At 39.7% G+C, this 15,741-nt stretch overlaps 1 protein-coding gene and 3 long non-coding RNA genes across 4 annotated transcripts in view; all 4 read right to left on the reverse strand.

Moving 5' to 3' along the window:
• Positions 1-15,741, reverse strand: part of LOC106567246 (NMDA receptor synaptonuclear signaling and neuronal migration factor) — a 196,573-nt gene that overhangs the window by 96,812 nt on the left and 84,020 nt on the right.
• LOC123725554 (uncharacterized) lies at positions 5,013-5,431 on the reverse strand. The gene is made up of 3 exons (XR_006758070.1): positions 5,377-5,431; positions 5,257-5,288; positions 5,013-5,117 (listed from the first exon to the last, which is right to left on the reverse strand). It is a non-coding gene; the product is annotated as an uncharacterized lncRNA (long non-coding RNA).
• Positions 5,502-6,065, reverse strand: LOC123725555 (uncharacterized). Its single transcript, XR_006758072.1, has 3 exons — positions 5,995-6,065; positions 5,637-5,726; positions 5,502-5,529 (listed from the first exon to the last, which is right to left on the reverse strand). It is a non-coding gene; the product is annotated as an uncharacterized lncRNA (long non-coding RNA).
• Positions 12,677-13,439, reverse strand: LOC123725553 (uncharacterized). Its single transcript, XR_006758069.1, has 4 exons — positions 13,409-13,439; positions 13,292-13,316; positions 13,146-13,189; positions 12,677-12,751 (listed from the first exon to the last, which is right to left on the reverse strand). It is a non-coding gene; the product is annotated as an uncharacterized lncRNA (long non-coding RNA).

The raw sequence follows: 15,741 nt of genomic DNA on the forward strand, positions 1-15,741 counted from the left end.
AGGTGAGGGTCCACAGAGTATCAGATATTACCAACAACGACGAGACGGCCTACAGGAAGGAGGTGAGGGTCCACAGAGTATCAGATATTACCAACAACGACGAGACGGCCTACAGGAAGGAGGTGAGGGTCCACAGAGTATCAGATATTACCAACAACGACGAGACGGCCTAGAGGGAGGAGATGAGGGTCCTCGGAGTGTGGTGTCAGGAAAATAACTTCACACTCACTGTCAACAAAACAAAGGAGATGATCGTGAACATCAGGAAACAGCTGAGGGAACATCCCCCTATCCACATCGATGGGACAGTAGTGGAGAAGGTGAAAGTTATAAGTTCCTTGGCGTACACATCATGGACAAACTGAAATGGTCCACCCACACAGACAGCGTGGTGAAGAATGCGCAATAGCGCATCTTCAACCTCAGGAGGCTGAAGAAACACTAAAAACACTCAAACTTTTACAGATGCACAATCGAGAGCATTCTGTCGGGCTGTATCACCAACTGGTACGGCAACTGCTCCGCCCACAACCGTAAGGCTCTCTAGAGGGTAGTGAGGTCAGCACAACGCATCACCGGGGGCAAACTACCTGCCCTCCAGGACACTTACACCACCCGATGTCACAGGAAGGCCAAAAAGATCATCAAGGACAACAACCACCCGAGCCACTGCCTGTTCACCCCGCTATCATCCAGAAGGCGAGGTCAGTACAGGTGCATCAAAGCTGGGACCGAGAGACTGAAAAACAGCTTCTATCTCAAGGCCATCAGACTGTTAAACAGCCATCATTAACATTGAGTGGCTGCTGCCAACATACTGACTCAAATCTCTAGCCACTTTAATAATAAAAAATTGGATGTAATAAATGTATCACTAGTCACTTTAAACAATGCCACGTTATATAATGTTTACATACCCTACATTACTCATCTCATAGGTATATAGAGTACTCTATACCATCTATTGCATCTTGCCTATGCCGTTCGGCCATTGCTCATCCATATATTTATATGTACATATTCTTATTCATTCCTTTACACTTGTGTGTAAATGGAATTTGTTGTGAAATTGTTAGATTACTTGTTAGATATTACTGCATGGTCGGAACTAGAAGCACAAGCATTTCGCTACACTCACATTAACATCTGCTAAACATGTGTATGTGACCAAGAAGATTTGATTTGATTTGATATGTAAATCAGGAAGCAGAGAGAGGAAATATGGAGGTGGTGTATCAACAGGTGGAAGTCAAGGCACATACTGTAAGTAAACCATTTTATTAACAAAACATATTTTTTAAACTAACAGTGGTGTAAAGTACTTAAGTAAAAATACTTTAAAATAATACTTAAGTAGCTTTTTGGGGTATCTATACTTTACTATTTATATTTTTGACTACTTTACCTTTTGGTTCACTGCATTCTTAAGAAAATATTGTACTTTTTACTCCATGCATTTTCCTTGAGACCCAAAAGTACTCATTACATTTTGAATGCTTAGCAGGCCAGGAAGATAGTGACATTCACAGACTTATCAACCGAACATCCCTGGTCATCCCTACTGCTTCTGATCTGGCGGACTCACTAAACTGACATGATTTGTTTGTAAATGATGGCTGAGTGTTGGAGTGTGCCCCTGGCATTCCGTAAAAAAAGAGAAAAAATGAAAATGGTGGACTCTGGTTTGCTTAAAATAAGGAATTTGAAATTATTTATACTTTTATTTTTTCATACTTAAGTATATTTTTGTCACGGGCTGGCTCAAGAAAGCAGGAGAGGTAGAGTCAGGCGCAGGAGACAGAGAATTCTTGACCACACTTCTTTATTCCAGAAAGTAGATATATCAGCCAAAAAATAGGGACGAAGCCCTTAAATACTTCTCGCGGTGGTGAACACAAAGAAACCAACCACAGGCAGAGGAAAACCAGCACACGTTCCTCAAGCACTACGAAATGGACAAGAAACATAATCACGCACAAACACAGACATCCTACGCTCAATTAAATAACCCCCCTACATAACTAACCCAAAACCGTGCGTACCTACCTAGACCTAACCAACAGAAAGTGAAACAAAAAGGATCGATGGCAGCTAGTAGGCCGGCGACGACGACCGCCGAGCTCCGCCCGGCCGAGGAGGGGCGCCACCATCCGTCGGTGTCGTGACAATTTTAAACCAAATACTTATAGAGTTTTACTCTAGTAGAATTTTACTGGGTGACTTTTACTTGAGTCATTTTCTATGAAGGTATCTTTACTTTTCCTCAAGTATGACAGTTGAGTAATTTTCCACCACTGAAAACTGATATACACCAGACAAGGTTAAAGAGAGAGATGTAGAAAGCGAGAGATCAGAAAGGGAGAGAGGATGTAGAGATGTAACAAGCAAAGTTTGACATGTGTTCTACCCTCTTGTGGATTTGAGTCTCTATTGACTCTTGTCAAGGAGTGAAATAGATTGGTGACTACTGATTGGTGACTGCTGACTAGATTGGGTAACTCAATATAGGAAAATATTTCTTCTATGTTTCATACAAAGTTTATTTTTCATTTATTTCATTTTAACCTAAAATGCAAATAGTTGAAGCTGCTTGTTTTCAGAAATTAGTAGATATCTTTGTTGTTGTGGCAGTGTTCTTTGTGCTATGAGTAAATTATGATCCAATATGAAGAAAAAAGATAGGATTGTAACTGTAAACTATGGCAAAACATTTATCCGGTAAATGTTTCTTCTTCTATGATTCTGCTAAGAGGGCGTACTCTCCAGCTATTTCAAACTTGATCTTGCTGCGCCCAGGTCCAACTTGGTTACCGGTAGATGTCACTGTTGCATATTGAAGACCAGCTCGGTCACTGGTATATGTCACAGTAGCGTATTGCAGACTACTGTCCTCTTCCTGTAAGAGAGAGATCAAGTCACTTTGAGCTGTGTGCACAGTAGGGTTGTCATTGGTGCTATTGGCAATATTGCTTGATATCGTGGAAGTAAAGTGCATAGTAGGCTACTTCACACTGCACTGGTTCAAACCAACTCACCCTCATTCCTAGACGGCTTTGTGATGACAGAATCTGTTTAAAATGAGAGAATGATGGATAATAAAACACTGAACAAAAGAAGATAAAGGCAGTGGTGGTTTAGTTAACTCTCATACTCACAGACACAAGGTGAGGTTTGGTCTTGCTGATCAGGTGGGCTTCTGTCAAGACAATGCAGTACAGTCAGAAAGATATAGCTGTGCATGAATGAAGAAAAAAATATGTGAATCTAAAATGAATACACCAGTCTTACCCAGTATTTACATGCCTGCCTTGAACCCCTTCAAAAGATGCATAGAGATAATTTAGCAATTTTGAAAATAACTCAAAGTAGCCTTTGGAACAAAATAAGAATGTATTATGAGTAGACCTATGTGAAAGCACGCACCACACTTGCGTTGGAGAACACACAGCACAGACCCAGCTAGCAGAACCAGGAAAGGGAACCAGCACCCAGACTGATGATGACGAGGAACACTGGACCTGAAGAAACTGAATGAAGGCTCAATGACAGTGAGTCATCTGTACAGTATAACCTGACCTTACAATGACTAGAATGTTTGTGCAAATAAGCTTTACTAACAGTGACTATCCAGATACTTAACAGGTTAGAGATGTTAGAAATGTATTAATAGCTGTACATTTAGAAGCTTTTAAAAATCCATCTCTAAAAACAAGTCTCTCACCGTTGCCGCCTGCTATAGACCACCCTCTGCCCCCAGCTGTGCTCTAGAATCCATATGTGAACTGATTGCCCCCATCTATCTTCAGAACTCGTGCTGCTAGGTGACCTAAACTGGGACATGCTTAACACCCCAGCCATCCTACAATCTAAGTTTGATGCCCTCAGTCTCACACAAATTATCAATGAACCTGCCAGGTACCACCCCAAAGCCGTAAACACAGGCACCCTCATAGATATCATCCCTAACCAACTTGTCCTCTAAATACACCTCTGCTGTTTTCAACCAAGATCTCAGCGATCACTGCCTCATTGCCTGCATCCGTAATGGGTCAGCGGTCAAACGACCTCCACTCATCATTGTCAAATGCTCCCTGAAACATTTCAGTGAGCAAGCCTTTCCTAATCGACCTGGCCCGGGTATCCTGGAAGGATATTGACCTCATCCCATCAGTAGAGGATGCCTGGTTATTTAAAAAAAAAATGCCTTCCTCACCATCTTAAATAACTGCCCCATTCAAGAAATGTAGAACCAGGAACAGATATAGCCCTTGGTTTGTAAATGATAGCTGAGTGTGGAAGTGGTCCCCTGGCCTTCCATAAAAGAAAAAAAAAGAAAATGGTGCATTCTGGTTTGCTTAATATAAGGAATTTGAAATTAGTTATACTTTCACTTTTGATACTTAAGTACATTTTCAAACCAAATACTTATAGACTTTTACTCAAGTAGAATTTTACTGGGTGGCTTTTACTTTTACTCCAGTCATTTTCTATTAAGAAATCTTTCCTTTTACTCAAGTATGACAGTTGGGTACATGGATAAAGAGAGAGATGTAGAGAGCGAGAGATCAGAAAAGGAGAGAGAGATGTAGAGATGTAACATGCAAAGTTTGACATGTGTTCTACCCTCTTGAGTCTCTATTGACACTTGTCAAGGAGTGAAATAGATTGGTGACTACTGATTGGTGACTACTGACTAGATTGGGTAACTCAATTTAGGAAAATATTTCTTCTATGTTTCATACAAAGTTTATTTTTCATTTATTTCATTTAACCTAAAATGCAAATAGTTGAAACTGCTTGTTTTCAGAAATGAGTAGATATCTTTAGTCTTTGTTATTGTGGCAGGATTTGTTTTTGTACTATGAGTAAATTATGATCCAATATGAAGAAAAAAAGATAGGATTGTAACTGTAAACTATGGCAAAACATGTTATCCAGAAAATCTTTCTTCTTCTATGATTCTGCTAAGAGGGCTACTCTCCAGCTATTTCAAACTTGATCTTGCTGCCGCGCCCAGGTCCAACTTGGTTACCGGTAGATGTCACTGTTGCATATTGAAGACTAGCTCGGTCACTGGTATATGTCACTGTAGCGTATTGCAGACTACTGTCCTCTTCCTGTAAGAGAGAGCTCAAGTCACTTTGAGCTGTGTGTACAGTAGGGTTGTCATTGGTGCTATTGGCAATATTGCTTGATATCGTGGTAGTAAAGTGCATATTAGGCTACTTCACACTGCACTGGTTCAAACCAACTCACCTCATCCCTAGACAGCTTTGTGATGACAGAATCTGTTTAAAATGAGAGAATGATGGATAATAAAACACTGAACAAAAAGAAGATAAAGGCAGTTGTGGTTTAGTTAACTCTCATACTCACAGACACAAGGTGGGGTTTGGTCTTGCTGCTCAGGTGGGCTTCTGTCAAGACAATGCAGTACAGTCAGAAAGATATAGCTGTACAGTGAAAAATAATGTGAATCTAAAATGAATACACCAGTCTTACCAGTATTTACAGGCCTGCCTTGAACCCCTTCAAAAGATACATAGAGATAATTTTGCGATTTTGAAAATAACTCAAAGTAGCCTTTGGAACACAATAAGAATGTGTTATGACTAAACCTATCTGAAAGCACGCACCACACTTGCGTTGGAGAACACACAGCACAGACCCAGCTAGCAGAACCAGGAAAAGGGAACCAGCACCCAGACTGATGATGACGAGGAACCCTGGACGTGAAGAAACGATTAGTGAATGTGGCTCCTGACAAAACTGACAGTGAGTCATCTGTACAGTATAACCTGACCTTACAATGACTAGTATGTTTTGTGAAAATAAGCCTTACTAATAGTGACTATCGAGATACTTAACAGTTTAGAGATGTTAGAGACGTATCAATAGCTGTACATTTGACAAGCAGAGTCATTCACTGAACTTGCAATTTGAAGTTCTTAGGACTACTAACAGTTAATCTCAAACCAAAACAATGTCACTCACCTCTTCCTTGGGCTGTGACATTGCTGCTTGTCTCCTCCTGAACAGGTTTGATTAAACTGAACTCTGATGGGAACTCGTAGCTCCTGGAGGATTTACAACTGAAATAATTAAAACATTGATATGTGTACAATAATAATATTCTATACAACAATAGACCAACAGAAGATTGACACATTTGAAATCGCAGAAATTGATGGACTCTAGTCTTCCTCACCATCTATGGTGATACCGAGTTCACTGCGCTGTGATGTCACAGTATCTTCACCCCTCTACCAACAGCTCCACAGAACAGGTGATAAAGATCTCTTCAGCACTGCTCCTCTTCCTCTGCATTTCCTCTTCTGCCACTCTCCCCACACAGACATTGTCAATTAAGGGTAGTTTTTTGAAGTTTGAGTCACCATTGTTCAGATAAAAGTAGCATGAGGTGCAGCCTTGGCCTCACATCGAAGATTGAGGTAATTCCCAATCTTCTCCACATGAACACTGGGCTTTCTTATTGGATCTGCTAGTAAATTGTGAATGTAATTTATAAAGTCAGTTATCAAGTGGGTAGTGTATCTGGTAAACATGTGCTTTGGAGTACTGTAGAACAGTCACTTACCACTCACTATAAGTCTTCGAGCATCGCTAGGTTTTGAGGTTTTAATCGATTTATCTTCTCTCTTCTGTAGAATTACACAGCTGAGATCTACTTCAGTCTTGTTCCACTTTTTGAACTCATTCCACAACAACTTGAACTGGCAAGCACCCTGCTTGTAATCCAGTTTTCTTATAGGTTTGGGGTCATGATCTCTGTAGAAATTGCACTCTGTGCCTTCTGGTGACTCACAGCGTACTGTAACAGGTGTAGCTACATTGATGTACCCAGAGGAAAATACAATAGTGGGAGTGGAACCGAATCTGTTTAGAGAAATAGAGAGAATCTATGAAATTGTGAGTGATAAGAATTTTGATTCAGAATATATTTGTATGTGGAGTATCACTTCCTTGTCTCTCTTTTGCAACAAAATACATTTCTTAATAAAGATATGGCAGTTCAAGCATTGTGCTACTCTATTGTGAAAAGTAGTGTACAAATCTCTCATCAAAAAAAAGTACTTTATGCCTGAAATAAATCAATAGCTGTTGAGCTGGACGATTAATGAAGTGACTTTTGGTAATATGTACCTGCACAACTTCCGTTTACCGCAACACCGCAACATCTTCGAACAAGGTAAAAATAACTTAGTGAGACATTTTACAGCCTTACTATAAGGCATAATAAAGGCTCATCATACTTAGAACAAGTTATAAAGCATACATTAGCAACATTAACAAAGCTTATAATCAGTGTAAAGAGATTTTGATCCAAAGACCAAAATAATTGAATACTCACAAATGAGAAGAATATAAGACAAAGACATATTTTCCACGTTCTTCCGTCAGTGAAGTGAACTCCACACATAGATTGTCATGTGAGAAAACTGATGTGTGCTTGGTAGGACACAGAAACCTACATAGGAGGATATGGAGACTCACGTCTGATGTTGTGACAGATCACCTGTGACGCTGAAGAAAATTACCTTGTTTTCATTGACCACTACGGAGCCGTCCATGTGGTCCACCCTACATTAAACTTCCTGAAAATATAAGGTAACTACAGCACAGCTATTTCAAATATGAGAACTCTTGTGATTAATTGATCAAATTAACTAGTTGACTTTTCAAAGAGTAACTTTAAACTCTTCCCCACACAAATAAACAAAACCAAAACTAAATATGCAGTAGCTTAACAGCAACATCACCCATACAATTATTTCTCAGTGAAAATCCCACGGAAAAAAGAATCAAAATAACATCCCATTTCTGGATCTCCCCCTCTATCTGTACAAACATCGTTCTTTCCTGCTAGGCAGGACACTAGTGATACGAGCCATGTTTTTTATTTCTCCATTAAGGTGACTTGACCTCAACCCCCCTCCATCAGTAATCCATGGCTCCCTCCCTTATCAATTCCTGCCACATGTAATCGCTTCCTGCACTCAACACATTCCAAGCTTAATTTCACACACTATTTACCTTCCTCCTATAACCATAAACTTCTGGTGTAGACCCTCTACACCTCAGCACTCCATCAGTGACATGAATATGTATATTTTCATATTCTCAGAACCCAACACAACACACACATTGACATGATCAAATGAGTTCAGTTACTGATCTATTGGGTTTATTTGAAGTTGGACAATTTGATGGATAGTTTCTTGTTTGAGCATTTTCACCCCACGACTTTTATAAGCATTGTAATGGAGGTCACTAATGCTTCTCCAAATGAGGAAATGGCAGGTACCTTTGATCAATGTCTATTTAGTTTACATAATATCATATTTCCTGTCAGAGTAACCAGTCTGTGTCAACTAAGTTATGGCTTGGATTGCATCCATAGATCACATTACGTTTGTGGATTTATGGCTAACTTCGTTTTTGAAAGCAAATCCATGCATTGCTAAAGAAATCCGAAAACAGGAATCCAAATATATTTTGAGTTGTTTTTATTTCATCACCACCACTAAATTCTTTGACTTGTTTGGTAAACCACAGGAGGAAAGTTTATGGATTGTTCATCAAACAATGCCTTCTGGTAACTCACAGTGTACTGTAATAGGCGGAGTAGCTACACTGATGTACCAAGGGGATAATACAATGGTTGGAGTGGGAACAGAATCTGTTTAGAGCGAAAAGAGAATCTACTGAAACCTTGAATTGTTCCTTGATTTAAAAGGTGTTTTGCATGTGGAGTATCACCTCCGTATTTCTCTATTTGCAACTATAAAACGTTATTATTCAAGTCAAAATTCTTAACTGACTCCACAGCTGTACAAAACTCCTGCCGACAAGAAAGGCTTTTGTGCTTCAAAGACACTGATTATATGTTAATGGCTGACATTGAGCTGGACAATCATAAGAGTGTCATTCTTGTAATTCATACTACCTGCGATAACCTTTTTCTGCATCACCAGCCACATCTGTAAAACCAAATAAGGTGGTTCAGTCTAACATATGGAATGGGCTAATTAAAATATCTTGTGTAAATAGATCATTGATAAAAAATAAAAGTAATAATTTGAAACTCACAAATGAATAGAAGATAAGATCATATTTTCCACTTTCTTTTTCAGTAAATCAGGGTGAACACATAGATTATAATGTGTAAAAAGTATGTGCCTGCTTAGGACACAGAGCAACCTAAATCCAGGATATGGAGACTCAGAAGTGATGTTGTAACAGATCACTAGTGACGTTGAATAAATGTACCTTATTTGACTGACCACTCAAAGGACTGTCCCTGATGTGCACCTTAATTGAATTTAGTGAAAATATAGGTAACTAGAGCAACAAATATTTCAATGTGGAGAACCCATGTGATTAAGATTTAATTGCATGCCAATAAAGTTGACTTTTCCAACAAGACAGTAACTGTGTGCACCTTGCACATACAGTACACACTACAGAAACAACAAAGTTAACCTAAATATACATTTTCATCATACACTCTTTATCCAGAGCGACTTATAGACTTACTAACGTGCGTACATTTTCATTCATACTTGTCCCCCCATGGGAATCAAACCCACAAACCTGGTGTTGCAAGTGCCATGCTCTACCAAATGAGCCACATAACAGAGACATGATCAAAAATAGTTCGGAAAAACTGATTTATTGGGTTTTATTAGTAGTCGGATGTTATGGATATTTTCTGTTTAAGCACCCAACTTTTCCCCAGCCACATGCAATCGTCGGGAGCGGCGAAGGTCGAGAGCCATGCATCCCTTCGGGAAACACGACCTGCCAAGTCGCACTGCTCGCTTAACACGAAGCCAGCCGCACCAATGTGTCGGAGGAAACACTGTCCAGCTGGCGACTGAAGTCAGCCTGAAGGCACCTGGGCCACAAAAGAGTCTCTAGAGCACGGTGGGACAAGGAAATCAGGTCAGCCAAACCATCCCCTAACCAAACCCTCCCCTAACCTCCCCTACTCTTCGCCATTGTGCTGCACCACTCCCGGGAGTCCCTGGTCTCTTGGTTCTATAAAAAGTCGCTTCGAAAATCAACATCCGGGCTTTCCTAAATATGGATAGGCCAATACTGTAAGCCTTTTATAAGTTCTCATCTAACCAACAACGCTACAGCCCAAACGTTTGACCCTGTTCTTTTTGATTTCAGCATGATATCGATGGAAGCGTAAAGGCAAAGTAAGGTGTTGCATTACACTTGCCCTCATTAGCGACCCACTTAAATCGAAATGCCCAACACTTCAATATGTAGCTAGAGGTCTTCTAGAAATTGTAGGCAACACATTATTACCAGATTCCGTGTAGTTTTTGATCTGTGTTAGTTTAAACAGGACTTGCAACCTTACCCCCCTCATGCAATTGATTTCAATGTGATATCAATATGAGTGATTGGAAAATAAGTGTAACGTTTTCTCTTTCTGTTTTTGAGACCCCCAAATCAAATTGCCTCACTCCAAAATGTAGCTGATTTCTGACTTCTGCACGGTTGTTCTCTAACCAGTGATGTATTAAATATCTGTCACGTCCTGACCAGTAAAGGTTATTTGTTCTTGTAGTTTGGTCGGGCGTGCCATGGGCTATTTGTTTTATGTGGTTCAAGGTGTGTTTGTGTATGTGTTCTCCATAGAGGGGGTATTTGGTTTTTATGGTTCGGGGTTGGTTATGTATGTAGAGGGGTATTTGATTTATTACTCCAGGGTTTTGGTTATTGTTCTATGTTAGTTTTCTCATGTTCTTTTCTAGGGTGTTTGTATTTCTATGTTTTCGTAATGGGGCTGGGGCGCTTCAATTGGAGGCAGCTGTCTATCGTTGCCTCTGATTGAAGGTCCCATATTTAGAAGTGTTTTGTCATGGGATTTTGTGGGAGATTGTTGCTGTGTATAGCTTTTTATGCCTTACCGGCCTGTTCTTTGTCTTGCGTGGTTTTTTGTATACGTGTTTGTTTTGGGTTTTCTCCTTCTTTGTCCTTTAATAAAGAAGATGAGTATACATTTTTCTCGCTGCCTCTTGGTCTAAAACCCTCACGACACCCGTGACAATATCTCCAGTTTCCATGTGTTGTTTTAGTTGTTGTTAGTTTCAACAGCGCTACAACCTTTATCCCTCCCACCTTACGATATCAGTTATTTATTCGCCACTTGTCAAAACACCAGGGTTTTGGGTGCATGTGCAGTTTATAAGGTGCTAGTTTAAAAAAATACAAGTAATATGATTACAATTGCTGCTACATGTGTAGATAGTCAGATTTTAGGTTTTCAATATATAACGAACTGTTTCTGCATAGGTTGCTTATTGATTTGGACACCTACAACACCAAGTGTCACTGGAAGGCAAAAAGAAGATAATCAGGGACCCCGTCCAATGAGCCATGGCCTGTCCTCCCCGTTCTATCACTCGGGCGAGGCAGTGTAGGAGCATCACGGTAAAAACAGTAAGACTTGGCCAATAACACTCTACCCCAGACCATCAGGCTTCTACCCCCCACCTCAAAGGGACATTTTTGCATCTGCCCTCGCCCCAATACACATGCCTATTGTGCTGAATAGTCACGACTAGTCACCTACTCACCCTGCTGCTCCTCCTGTGGACATTTCTCATCCCCTCTAATGGACGTTAACCCTGTCCCCACCCCCAATGGACATTTATCAACTTGACAAATTGTTAAAATGTATTTATTTATATTTTAGTATTATTTTATTTCACTTTTGTCCTGCATTGTTGGAGCTTCGTGCCCTGTAATTACATCTGCAACCCTGTGCATTATGTGACTGTTAAACTCTCTCTAATCTCTAACGCCTCTAATCTAATCTCTAAATTGTGTTTTGATAACAATTGGGGCTATTTATCAAAATGGCTTGTCAAAAGGAAGCAGCGACAATACCTTTTCAATTTACATTTTAGAACACAAATGCTACATTCCAACATTAATTTCCAATGGTATTGTACGATTGATTTATTTTGATGATAGCCTATTCCAATAACAGAAATGTCCAAAAGGGTTTTCCTGCTACGAGGAGCTCTTAAAATTGTGCTGCAAAACTGGATTCAACATTGCCATCTGGTGGTATAATCATGTGTCTTGTATTGCTCACGTTGGGGCTGAAGTAGAGTAGTTTGTAACCACCACACCGTGAGAGAAACGGTTAGAAAACTTGCCAATTCATCCACGGACCGTGCACATTTGGAGTAGACTGAACCCCTCTATGGATTTTATAAAAAGTAGGTTACTTAACATGTGATTTAATTTAATTGAGAAACCAGAGAGTAGCCTAAGAAGTAATTATTACTTTAAGTCAATGGCTTACATTTAGAAGCATTCAGCAGGTAGCAAAGATGAGTGCCTGGTCAGCAAGCAGCATGTTACTGTTTCCTCGAATACGGACTAACAGGTGCACACAAGACAAACAGAAATTAAAGCGGATGGTGGAATACAAAAACTTTGATTGTTCTCTTAAAGTGACAAATTGGATGATCAAAACTACATTGCCAAATGACACATACAATTGATTTCTTGGAAAGGCGTTAAAATCAAACAATCTGTCTATGTGGAAGTCCTTTCATGTCCTTTCAGTCGGCACATGTCATGCTCCGGGTCGTTCATGACCATTGTGGCATAGTCATGCCTTGTCAAACTTGACTCAGTAGGATGGAGGAGCACCAGCATGGGACACGGTGGCATAGCACCAATCATCTTCACCTTCCTGTTGTTGCAACAAAGTGGATGAGGACAAATCACGATTTGAAAGAAAAACATCAGAAATCATCAAATCCTTTCAATAAACCACCATTCCAACTGTTTTTCATTTATAACATGTTTTTTATAAATTTGTGTGCCAGCCAAATTACTGTTTATGCAGACATCTCAAAAAGCACTATGGTGGCAAAGTAGAGGAAGAGCGTGAGGCAGCTAAGCATAAAAACATAATTATGTCATGGTATTGCCTTCTTTTCCTGTGGAGATTCTACAGGATTTGTTGTGTCCTTGCTGTGTTAACAGAATCACAGAAATGTGCTGTTAAAAAACGGGAGTGTGGTAAATATCTCTATAATAATAGGCCCTACACACGTACACATTCACTGTGGCATCATGCATACTTGTTACGGTAGGGTCTCCTGGCAATGTCTGGTCACTGGGCGATCTGAAAGAGCATGGTTAGGTGAGACAGGCATTCCCACATTTAAACTGTATGTTCTGTCGCTATCATAATCATGCTGTTCAACACACAACCAACACTATTCACCTTGTTATGATGAGGTGTCCGTTCCCTATGACAGTAAAACAATGGAATACATGAGTGATTCTGTCTGATCGGTTTTGCTAATACGTTTAAAAGGCTGTTAGATACTAGGTTCACTACTCTTTGCTTTCAGTGAGAGGAGACAGGTGATCGAATATGAATACTGCAAGTAGAATCATGAATCCTATCAAGGCCATACATCCGATGATGTACTTAGTCAGCATGTCCTGTAACAGAGTAAAAATGTATTTTTGACCAAATGGACTAATGACCTAAATCAGGAATCTATGCATTACATTTCTCATGCAACCTTTCTTACTTGTGTTCCACACCACATTTTTTGCTGGGAGGTGAGTGGAACGCCCTCCTCCCCTCTTCGTAATGACACTGGACGGTGACCATTGACCACATGCCTCTGGGCTTCCACCCAAGCAGCTCTGACCCCTTTACTGGGAGGGAGCATCGGTTGGCATGGCATTTGAGCGACCAAGCTCCTTGAGTTTAGAATCCACCTAGAACAAACACTGCTGACCCCTCTACAAGGACAGAGACTCACAGCTCAAGCTCAACCACTTCAATCAGGGTCACAAACTTCAGGCTTACTGAGATCTGGTGCTTCTTCTCCTGGGTATTCCAAGTGTTTGTCTGATTCTCCTTGTCCCCTTGAAGGATGAGGAAAGAGAGAGATAGTTGAGGAAAAAGAGAGATAGTTGAGGAAAGACAGGAATGATAACATTATGGTGAAAAAACTAAGATTTGTGTCCGTTCTGAAACTAATTCAAAATGCAAGATTATTCCCTTCTTAAAGAGCTCAACATTTATTTCCCTGCCATTGATAACCATGCAAATCACAAAAGTGCATCCCTAATGTTGAATGACAAAACAAGCAAGAGAAGGGGAGAAACATACATGTATTGTTAATGGGAGGTCAAGAGAACTACAAAATGTAGTTCATAAGTGCCATTATTCCAATCAAAAGTACAATTAGGGAAATTGTTATGAAGTAATTATTTTACATTTTATTATGCAATACAATAATTATAACATTAATAATACAAAACTCCACACATAAAGGCATCAGCAGCACATTCATTGGATCATGGTTAGGAGTTCTTTGAAGGTTCCAAACCTGCACCTGTTATTATGCATAATGCAGAGAGAGAAGTGAAACAGGATATATGGAAATGAGATTTTGCTTTCGGGGTCGACTGTTTTCCATCTCAAAAAAGTTACTTTAGAAATATACACGGAGCTGTTGGTGCAGATATGTACTCAGGCAATGCCACAGTAGTGAGTGTGAGAGTGACACACTGTATTTTCTGTCTCTCCCTCTCTCCTTTTATGGTGAAACAATAGCTCCCACCAGACCCTTCTGTATGGTGCATAATTTTCTTACTACACTTTCATACCTGTAGCTGTCCTTAGTGTGTGTAATGTGCTCCAATTGCAGGTGTAGATGATGACTGATCTGGGTGGGCCTATTCTGTCCCAAGATCAGTTAGCAAACATCGTTACCCTCTGTTGGAGAGACAGGCGTTATAAGAGTTATGTTTATGCTACAGATTTTGTTCCATGGGTTTTTGAGATTTGGTTGGGCCTAACCAGGCCTAACCTTCGGCAGGAACTCACTTCTAACTGCAAAAAAAACTCCGCATTAAAAATATTATTTTAAATGTTGCAATGTATCTGTGGTTTCATTAGTCTCAGTTGAAGGCTTTGCACATGAATAATTTACTTATAAATCGAAAGGTGTTCATTTACACATGCATACTTGTTTAGTATACTTGTTTAAATGAATCATATCTTAAAACCTTTGCACATCTATTTATAGCCCAGTATGTAGAAATGAAATTTGTCTGAGAGGAACAGATGTTGACACTACAGGAAGAGGTTGGGTCCATAGAGTAAGCAGATCTGGGAAATCAGGAAGCAGGGAGAGGAAATGTGGAGTGTAGGTGCTATTCATCAGGCGGAAGTAAAGTACATACTGCTTAGTAAACCGTGATAATAACAAAAATATTTTTTTCAACCAACAGTGGTTTAAAGTACTTAAGTAAAAATACTTTAAAGCTAATACTTAAGTAGTTTTTTGGTGGTATCTCCTCTTTACTATTGCATACTTTTGACTTCTTTTCACTGAGTTAACAACATTTCTGACGACAAACATGTAATTTTTACTCCATCAACACTCATTGAAACTTAAAAGTAGCTCATTAGATTTTGAGATGCTTAGTAGGATAGGAAAATAGTCAAATTCACGCACTTATCAACCGAACATCCCTTGTCATCCCTACTGCTTCTGATCTTCATGGACTCACTAAACTGACAAGGATTTGTTTGTAAATGATAGCTGAAATGGCAGTGGTCCCAAGGGCCCTTCCGTAAAAATAAGAAAAAATAAAAACAGTCATTCTGGTTTGCTTAATATAAGGAATTTTAAATTATTTATACTT

The sequence above is a fragment of the Salmo salar genome, chromosome ssa01 (assembly GCF_905237065.1).
Source record: "Salmo salar chromosome ssa01, Ssal_v3.1, whole genome shotgun sequence".
In the NCBI taxonomy this organism is placed as follows: domain Eukaryota; kingdom Metazoa; phylum Chordata; class Actinopteri; order Salmoniformes; family Salmonidae; genus Salmo; species Salmo salar.